Genomic DNA, 9,751 nt, shown 5'->3' with positions numbered 1-9,751 from the left:
CACACACACACACACACACACACACACACACACACACACACACACACACACACACACACACACACAGATTAGAATGTAACACCTCCATTGCCGTCTGAGACACACACACACACACAATAGAACAGACTAAAGCAGACTAGAACATACTAGACTAGAATAGAGGCTACTTTACTATCTACTATGACACAGCCGTCTGACAGAGAGAGAGAGAGAGAGAGAGAGAGAGAGAGAAGAGAGAGAGAGAGAGAGAAGAGGAGAAAGAGAGAGAGAGAGAGAGAGAGAGAGAAAGAAAGAGAGAGAGAGACTGAACAGTGCTGTAACATCTCTGGGGCTGGAATGGTTCCTTTCAATAGTGGGGAGAGCTGAGCTGCCCCTGCTGTAGAGGACAGTACTGCACTAGAGGCCTGTAGACTCCCAAGCTCAGTGGCTATAGCACTGTTGTTTAAACCTGGTCCTAGGGACCAAATAGATGCATATTTTGTAGTCTACAACACCTGATTCCACTAATCAAAGGTTGACGATGAGTTGATTAGTGCAAGGGCTTTTGTCCATGGCGGAGCTGTTCAATGTCAGTCATGGAGGGCTCAAACACTCCTTCTGGTTTTCATCATCTCCTACTAATCAGGGACTAATTCAGACCTGGGACACCAAACAAGTACCAGAAGTGTTTGTGCCTCCAGGCCCTGTTCTATTGTAGAGGCATGTGTTCTAGTGTTTTTCACCTGGTTCTCTTTTGCTGAGGATTCCATGAAGGCAGCGTTCCAGGATTCTGCTAGTGACTTCCTTCCTCACAGCGGATCACCCTGGAATACAAGAGACATCGCACCAATCAGACACCACGGGTTAGGTAGGAGATGGAGTCTCTATATGACTTCCTCACAGCGGATCACCCTGAAATACAAAGAGACATCGCACCAATCAGACACCACGGGTTAGGTAGGAGATGGAGTCTCTATATGACTTCCTCACAGCGGATCACCCTGGAATACAAAGAGACATCGCCCAATCAGACACCACGGGTTAGGTAGGAGATGGAGTCTCTGTATGACTTCCCTCCAAACCTGACAGCGACAGGATATAATGCCTTATAAAGAGAAGGGAAGTAGGATACCTAGTCAGTTGTACAACTGAATGTATTCAACTGAAATGTGTCTCTTGCATTTAACCCAACCCCTCTGAATCAGAGTGGTGTTGTATTTGTGTGTGAGTGTGAGTATGTGTGTGTGTGTGACAGTATCTACGTATGTTAAGTAAGGAACATACCTTCCATGTGCAGGTCGTTCTTATTTCCACCAACATAATAGGTATTCTGTAGAGAAACACAAAACCAAATGTTGTATCCCATGTATCCAAAACAGAACCACATGTTGTATCCCATGTATCCAAGACAAAACCACATGTTGTATCCATGTATCCAGGACAAAACCACATGTTGTATCCCATGTATCCAAGACAAAACCACATGTTGTATCTCATGTATCCAGGACAAAACACATGTTGTATCTCATGTATCCAGACAAAAACCACATGTTGTATCCCATGTATCCAGAACAAAACCACAGTTTGTATCCCATGTATCCAAGACAAAAACCACATGTTGTACCCCATGTATCCAGAACAAAACCACATGTTGTATCCCATGTATCCAGACAAAACCACATGTTGTATCCCATGTATCCAGGACAAAACCACATGTTGTTATCCCATGTATCCCAAGACAAAACCACATGTTGTATCCCATGTATCCAAGACAAAACACATGTTGTATCCATGTACCAGACAAAACCATGTTGTATCCCATGTATCCAAGACAAAACCACATGTTGTATCCCATGTATCCAAGACAAAACCACATGTTGTATCCCATGTATCCAGGACAAAACCACATGTTGTATCTCATGTATCCAAGACAAAACCACATGTTGTATCCCATGTATCCAAGACAAAACCACATGTTGTATCCCATGTATCCAAGACAAAAACCACATGTTGTATCTCATGTATCCAAGACAAAACCACATGTTTGTATCCCATGTTATCCAGGACAAAACCACATGTTGTATCCCATGTATCCAGGACAAAAACCACATGTTGTATCTCATGTATCCAGAACAAAACCACATGTTGTATCCATGTATCCAAGACAAACCACATGTTGTCTCCATGTATCCAAGACAAAACCACATGTTGTATCCCATGTATCAGGACAAAACCACATGTTGTATCCCATGTATCCAGAACAAAACCACATGTTGTATCCCATGTATCCAAGACAAAACCACATGTTGTAATCCCATGTATCCAAGACAAACCACATGTTGTATCCCATGTTTCCAGGACAAAACCACATGTTGTATCTCATGTATCCAAGACAAAACCACATGTTGTATCCCATGTATCCAAGACAAAACCACATGTTGTATCCCATGTATCCAAGACAAAACCACATGTTGTATCCCATGTATCCAAGACAAAACCACATGTTGTATCCCATGTATCCAAGACAAAATCACATGTTGTATCCCATGTATCAAACACAAAACCACATGTTGTATCCCATGTATCCAGGACAAAACCACATGTTGTATCCCATGATCCAGAACAAAACCACATTTGTATCCATTATCAAGACAAAACCCATGTTGTATCCCATGTATCAAGACAAAACCACATGTTGTATCCCATGTATCCAGGACAAAACCACATGTTGTATCCCATGTATCAACACAAAACCACATGTTGTATCCCATGTATCCAAAAACCCACATGTTGTATCCCATGTATCCAGAACAAAACCACATGTTGATCCCATGTATCCAAGAAAAACCACATGTTGTATCCCATGTATCCAAGACAAAATCACATGTTGTATCCCATGTATCAAACACACACCACATGTTGTATCCCATGTATCCAGGACAAAACCACAGTTGTATCCCATGTATCCAACAAAAACCATGTTGTTCCCATGTATCCAAGACAACCACATGTTGTATCCCATGATCCAGAACAAAACCACATGTTGTATCCCCAATGTATCAAACACAAAAACACACATGTTGTGTATCGCCATGTATCCAGAACAAAACCACATGTTGTACCCATGTATCCAAGACAAAACCAATGTTTATCCCATGTATCCAAGCAAAACCACATGTTGTATCCCATGTTCAAAGTTAGCAGAACAGTAGACGCACCCTCAGCCTCATCTGCAAAAATCTGAGCCATCCGGTTTCAGGGGCAAAAGGAAGAGAGCCTGTGACTCGATTTCCGCTTTGGACGTGTGTCCTCGTGTGTTTACAGTCCCCGGTGAAACATATAGCGCATTTAGCATAACAAAGGTTTGCCTTTGTGAAAAAGTATTTGCCCCCTTTCTAGATCTGCCTACTTTTGCATATTTTTTTGATACTGAATGTTATCAGATCTTCAACTAAAACCTAATACTAGATAAAGGGGGAACCTGAAATGAACCCAAATAACACGACAATTACAACTTATTTAATTTATTTTCCCATAACAAAGTTATGCCACACCCAATGGCGCTTGTGTGGCAAAAGTTATTTGCCCCCCTTTTACAACGCAATAACAGGGTTGTGCCAAACCTACCTTTAACTGTAACTGACTGCACAACCAAACACTTCCATGTATTGTTGATCAGTCTTTAACATGCGCTGTGGAGGAAATTTACTGTAGCTGCAACTGACTGCAACAAAACACTTCCTGTAGTTGTTGATCAGTCTCTCACATCGCTGTGGGAGGAATTACTGTGCTTGTACTGACTGCAACCAAATACACTTCCTGTAGTTGTTGAATCAGTCTCTCACATCACTGTGGAGGAATTTACTGTAGCCTGTACTGACTGCCAACCCAAATGCTTCCTGTAGTTGTTTGTCAGTCTCTCAAACACATCGCTGTGGGAGGAATTTTACTGTAGCTGTACTGACTGCAACCAAATGCTTCCTGTATTGTTGGTCAGTCTCTCACATCGCTGTGGAGGAATTTTAACTGTAGCTGTACTGACTGTAACCAAATTGCTTTCCTGTAGTTGTTGATCCAGTCTCCTCACATCACTGTGGGTCCCCAAAGAATGGAACTCGAGATGGGTCCCATTATGTTTGGTGAAACCCAACACTGCAATTCGCACGAAGAACCTTATACAAACGGTCAGCATGGTGGCTGGTAGTGTGATGGTTTGGGGTCAGCATGGTGGTGGTAGTGGGATGGTTTGGGGTCAGCATGGTGGTGGTGGTAGTGTGATGGTTTGTGGTCAGCCATGGTGGTGGTAGTAGTGCATGGTTGGGGTTCAGCATGGTGGTGGTGGTAGTGTGATGGTTTGGGGTCAGCATGGTGGTGGTGGTATGGGATGTTTGGGGTCAGCATGGTGGTGGTGGTAGTGTGATGGTTTGGGGTCAGCATGGTGGTGGTAGTGTGATGGTTTGGGGTCAGCATGGTGGTGTAGTGGATGGTTTGGGGTCAGCATGGTGGTGGTAGTGGATGGTTTGGGGTCAGCATGGTGGTGGTGGTAGTGTGATGGTTGGGGTCAAGCATGGTGGTGGTGGTAAGTGTGATGGTTTGGGGTCAGCATGGTGGTGGTAAGTGGATGGTTTGGGGCTCGCATGGTGGTGGTGGTAGTGGGTGTTGGGGAGGTGGTGGTAGTGGGATGGTTGGTCAGCATGGTGGTGGTGGTAAGTGGTGATGGCTTTTGGGGTCAGCATGGTGTGTGGTAAGTGTGATGGTGTTGGGTACAGCATGGTGGTGGTAGTGTTGGATGTTTTGGGGTCAGCATGGTGGTGGTTGGAGTGTTTGGGGTCAGCATGGTGTGGTGGTGTGGATGGTTGGGGTCAGCATGGTGGTGGTAGGTAGTGGGCCGCAATGGTTGGTGGTGGGTTGGTCAGCAATGGTGGTGGTAGTGTGATGGTTTGGGGTCCAGGCATGGTGGTAGGTAGTGTGATGGTGTTGGGGTCAGCACTGGCTGGGTGGGTGTGTGAGGGATGGTTGGGGTCAGCATGGTGGTGGTAGGAAGTGATGGTTGGGGTCACATGGTGGTGGTACGTGGATGGTTTGGGGGTCAGCAGGTGTGGTAGTGTGATGGTTTTGGGGTCAGCATGGTGGTGGTAGTGTGATGGTTTGGGGTCAGCATGGTGGTGGGTGGTAGTGGGATGTGCAATGGTTGGGTGGTAGTGCAGTTTGGCACATGGTGGTGGTGGTAGTGGATGGTTTGGGGTCACAGCATGGTGGTGGTGGTAGTGTGATGGTTTGGGTAAGCATGGTGGTGGTAGTGTGGATGGTTTGGGGTCAGCATGGTGGTGGTAAGTGTGAATGGTTTGGGGTCAGCATGGTGGTGGTAGTGGATGGTTTGGGGTCAGCATGGTGTGGTAGTTGATGGTTTGGGGTCAGCATGGTGGTGGTAGTGTGATGGTTTGGGTCAGCAATGGTGGTGGTAGTGGGATGGTTTGGGGTCAGCATGGTGGTGGTAGGTGATGTGGGTGTGGGGTAGCACTGGTGGTGGTAGTGTGGAGTGGTGTGGGTCCAGCATGGTGGGTGGTAGTGTGAATGGTTGGGGGTCAGCATGTGGTGGTAGAGTGTGATGGTTTGGGGTCAGCATGGGTGGTGGTAGTGGAATGGTTTGGGGTCAGCATGGTGGTGGTAGTGTGATGGTTTGGGGTCAGCATGGTGGTGTGGTGGTTAGCATGGGTGGGTAGTGGGTGTTGGGGTCAGCATGGTGGTGGTGGTAGTGTGATGGTTGGGGTCAGCATGGTGGTGGTGAGTGTGATGGTTTGGGGTCAGCATGGTGGTGGTAGTGTGATGGTTGGGGTCAGCATGGTGGTGGTAGTGGGATGGTTTGGGGTCAGCATGGTGGTGGTAGTGTGGATGGTTTGGGGTCAGCAGGTGGGGTGGTAGTGGGATGGTTTGGGGTCAGCATGGTGGTGGTACTGGTGATGGTTTGGGGTCAGCATGGTGGTGGTAGTGTGATGGTTTGGGGTCAGCATGGTGGTGGTAGTGGGATGGTTTGGGGTCAGCATGGTGGTGGTAGTGTTGATGGTTTGGGGTCAGCATGGTGGTGGTATGTGGTGGTTGGGGTCAGCATGGTGGTGTAGTGTGATGGTTTGGGGTCAGCATGGGGGTGGTAGTGGATGGTTTTGGGTCAGCATGTGGTGGTAGTGTGATGGTTTGGGGTCAGCATGGTGGTTGGTTGTGTGGATGGTTGGGGTCAGCATGTGTGGTGGTAGTTGGATGGTTTTGGGGTCAGCAATGTGTGGTGGTAGTGGGATGGTTTGGGGTCAGCATGGTGGTGGTAGTGTGATGGTTGGGTGGTCAGCATGGTGGTGGTGGTAGTGTGATGGTTTGGGGTCAGCATGGGGTGGTGGTAGTGGATGGTTTGGGGTCAGCATGGTGGTGGTAGTGTGATGGTTTTGGGGTCAGCATGGGTGGTGGTAGTGGATGGTTTTGGGGTCAGCATGGTGGTGGTGGTAGTGTGAGTGGTTTGGGGTCAAGCATGGTGGTGAGTGTGATGGTTTGGGGGTCAGCACGGTGGTGGTGGTAGTGTGATGGTTGGGGTCAGCATGGTGGGGGTGTGTGGTGAGTGGTGGTGGTAGTGTGCATGGTTTGGGGACAGCATGGTGGTGGTAGTGTGATGGTTTGGGGTCAGCGGTGGTGGTGGTAGTGGGTGATGGTTTGGGGTCAGCATGGTGGTGGTGGTAGTGTGATGGTTTGGGGTCAGCATGGTGGTGGTGTAGTGTGATGGTTGGGGTCAGCGTGGTGGTGGTAGTGTGATGGTTTGGGGTCAGCATGGTGGTGGTAGTGTGATGGTTTTTGGGGGTCAGCATGGTGGTGGTAGTGTGTGATGGTTTGGGGCAGCAGGGTGGGTGGTAGTGTGATGGTGTTGGGTCCAGCAGTGGTGGTGGTAGTGTGTGAGGGTTTTGGGGTCAGCATGGTGGGTGAGTGTGATGGTTGGGGTCAGCATGGTGGTGGTGGTAGTGTGATGGTTTGGGGAGCAGCATGGTGGTGGTAGTGTGATGGTTTGGGGTCAGCACGTGGTGGTGGTATAGTGGGATGGTTAGGGGTCAGCATGTGGTGGTGGTAGTGTGATGGTTTGGGGTCAGCATGGTGTGGTGTAGTGTGATGGTTTGGGGTCAGCGATGGGGTGGTAGTGTGATGGGTTTGGGGTCAGCCATGGTGGTGGAGTGTGATGGTTGGGGTCAGCATGGTGGTGGTAGTGGATGGTTGGGGTCAGCATGGTGGTGGTAGTGGGATGGTTTGGGGTCAGCATGGTGGTGGTAGTGGGAATGGTTTGGGGTCAGCATGGTGGTGGTAGTGTGGATGGTTTGGGGTCAGCATGGTGTGGTGGTGGTGATGGTTGGGGTCAGCATGGTGGTGGTAGTGGATGGTTTGGGTCAGCATGGTGGTGGTGAGTGGTGATGGTTTGGGGTCAGCATGGTGGTGGTGGTAGTGGTGATGGTTTGGGGTCAGCAGGTGGTGGTGGTAGTGTGATGGTTTGGGGTCAGCATGGTGGTGGTGGTATGTGATGGTTTGGGGTCAGCAGGTGGGTGGTGCGTAGTGTGATGGTTTGGGGTCAGCATGGGTGGGGTGGTAGTGTGATGGTGTGGGGTCAGCATGGTGGGGTGGTAGTGTGATGGTTGGGGTCAGCATGGTGGTGGTAGTGTGGATGTTTGGGGTCAGCACAATGGTGGTGGTGGAGTGTGATGGTTTGGGGTCAGCATGGTGGTGGTAGTGGAATGGTTTGGGTCAGCATGGTGTGGTGAGTGTGATGGTTTGGGGTCAAGCATGGTGGTGTGGTAGTGTGATGGTTTGGTGGGCGAGAGGAGTGTGTATGTGTGGGTCAGGGTGGGTAGTGGATGGTTTGGGGTCAGCATGGTGGTAGTGGTGATGGTTGTGTGGGGTTCAGCGCATGGTGGTGGTAGTGTGATGGTTGGGGTCCAGCCGTGGTGGGTAGTGTGATGTGTGGGGTCAGCATGGTGGTGGTAGTGTGATGGTTAGCATGGTGTGGTAGTGTGTGATGGTTTGGGGTCAGCTGGTGGTGGGTAAGTGTGATGGTGGGGGTCAGCATGGTGGTGGTAGTGTGATGGTTTGGGGTCAGCATGGTGGTGGTGGTAGTGTGATGGTTTGGGGTCACCAGGTGGTGGTGGTAGTGTGATGGTTTGGGTCAGCATGGTGGTGGTAGGTGGATGGTTTGGGGTTCAGCAGGTGGTGGTAGTGTGATGGTTTGGGGTCAGCATGGTGGTGGTAGTGTGATGGTTTGGGGTCAGCATGGTGGTGGGTGTAGTGTGATGGTGTGGGGTCAGCATGGTGGTGTGTAGTGTGATGGTTTTGGGGTCAGCATGGTGGTGGTAGAGTGGATGGTTGGAGGGTCAGCATGGGTGGTGGTAGTGGATGGTTGGGGTCAGCACGGGTGGTGGTAGTGTGATGGTTTGGTCAGCATGGTGGTGGTGGTAAGTGTGATGGTTTGGGTCAGCATGGTGGTGGTGTAGTGTGATGGTTTGGGGTCAGCATGGTGTGGTGTGTAGGTGGGTCAGCATGGTGGTGTAGTGTGATGGTTTGGGGTCAGCATGGTGGTGGTATGTGATGGTTGGGGGTCAGCATGGTGGTGTAGTGGGATGGTTTGGGTCAGCATGGTGGTGGTAAGGTAGTGTGATGGTTTGGGGTCAGCATGGTGGTGGTGAGTGTGATGGTTTGGGGTCACATGGTGGTGGTAGTGGGATGGTTTGGGGTCAGCATGGGTGGGGTAAGTGGAATGGTTTGGGGTCAGCATGGTGGTGGTAGTGTGATGGTTTTGGGGTCAGCAGGTGGTGGGTAGTGTGATGGTTGGGGTCAGCATGGTGGTGGTGGTAGTGTGATGGTTTGGGGTCAGGTGGTGGTGGATGGTAGTCAGCTGGTGTGGTAGGTGATGGTTTGGGGTCAGCATGGTGGTTGGTAGGTGTGATGGTTTGGGGATGTTTTGCTGCCTCAGGACCTGGACAACTGCCTTTAATAGAAGGAACCGTGAATTCTGCTCTGTATCAGAGATCCTACAGGAGAATGTCAAGGCTCTCTGTCTGTGAGCTGAAGCACGCTGGGTCAGCAGCAAGAATGGATCCAAAACACACAAATCAAGTCCAAAATGAAAATGGTTAATAAAGCAACCAAATTTGAAGTTTTGGAAATGGCCACAGTCTGCACAGTGATGTGAGAGACTGATCGAACAACTAAGGAAGTATTTGGTTGCAGTCAGTACAGCTACAGTAAATTCCTCCACAGCGGATGTGAGAGACTGACCAACAACTAAGGAAGGCATTTGGTGCAGTCAGTAACAGGCTACAGTAAATCCTCCACAGTGATGTGAGAGACTGACCAACAACTACAGGAAGCATTTGGTGCAGTCAGTACAGCCTACAGTAAATTCCCTCCACAGCGGATGTGAGAGACTGATCACACTACAGGAAGTGGTTGGTTGCAAGTAGTCAGCTACAGTAAATTCCTCCACAGCGATGTGAGAGACTGATCAACAACTACAGGAAGTGGTTGGTTGCAGTCGTTGCAGCATACAGTAAATTCCTCCACGTGATGTGAGAGACGATCAACAACTACCGGGAAGTGTTTGGTTGCAGTCATTGCAGGTAAAGGTGGTACAACCCAGTTATTGAGTGTAAAAGGGGGCAAAAATATTGAAAATTCGGAAAGGGGGCAAATATTATCAGAGCACTGTCTGACTGGAAAACATCGAGCTGTTCAAGCAAAGTGCCACAAAGTCGAC

General features: G+C 49.2%; 1 long non-coding RNA gene across 1 annotated transcript; it reads left to right on the top strand.

The window, feature by feature from the left end:
• Positions 1 to 4,183: 4,183 nt before the first annotated feature.
• Positions 4,184 to 4,628, top strand: LOC139024845 (uncharacterized). Its single transcript, XR_011476212.1, has 3 exons — positions 4,184 to 4,253; positions 4,290 to 4,395; positions 4,492 to 4,628. It is a non-coding gene; the product is annotated as an uncharacterized lncRNA (long non-coding RNA).
• Positions 4,629 to 9,751: the final 5,123 nt, after the last annotated feature.

This window comes from Salvelinus sp. IW2-2015, unplaced genomic scaffold (assembly GCF_002910315.2).
Source record: "Salvelinus sp. IW2-2015 unplaced genomic scaffold, ASM291031v2 Un_scaffold1945, whole genome shotgun sequence".
Classification (NCBI taxonomy): Eukaryota; Metazoa; Chordata; class Actinopteri; order Salmoniformes; family Salmonidae; genus Salvelinus; species Salvelinus sp. IW2-2015.
This window is presented reverse-complemented; position numbering and strand designations above follow the sequence as displayed.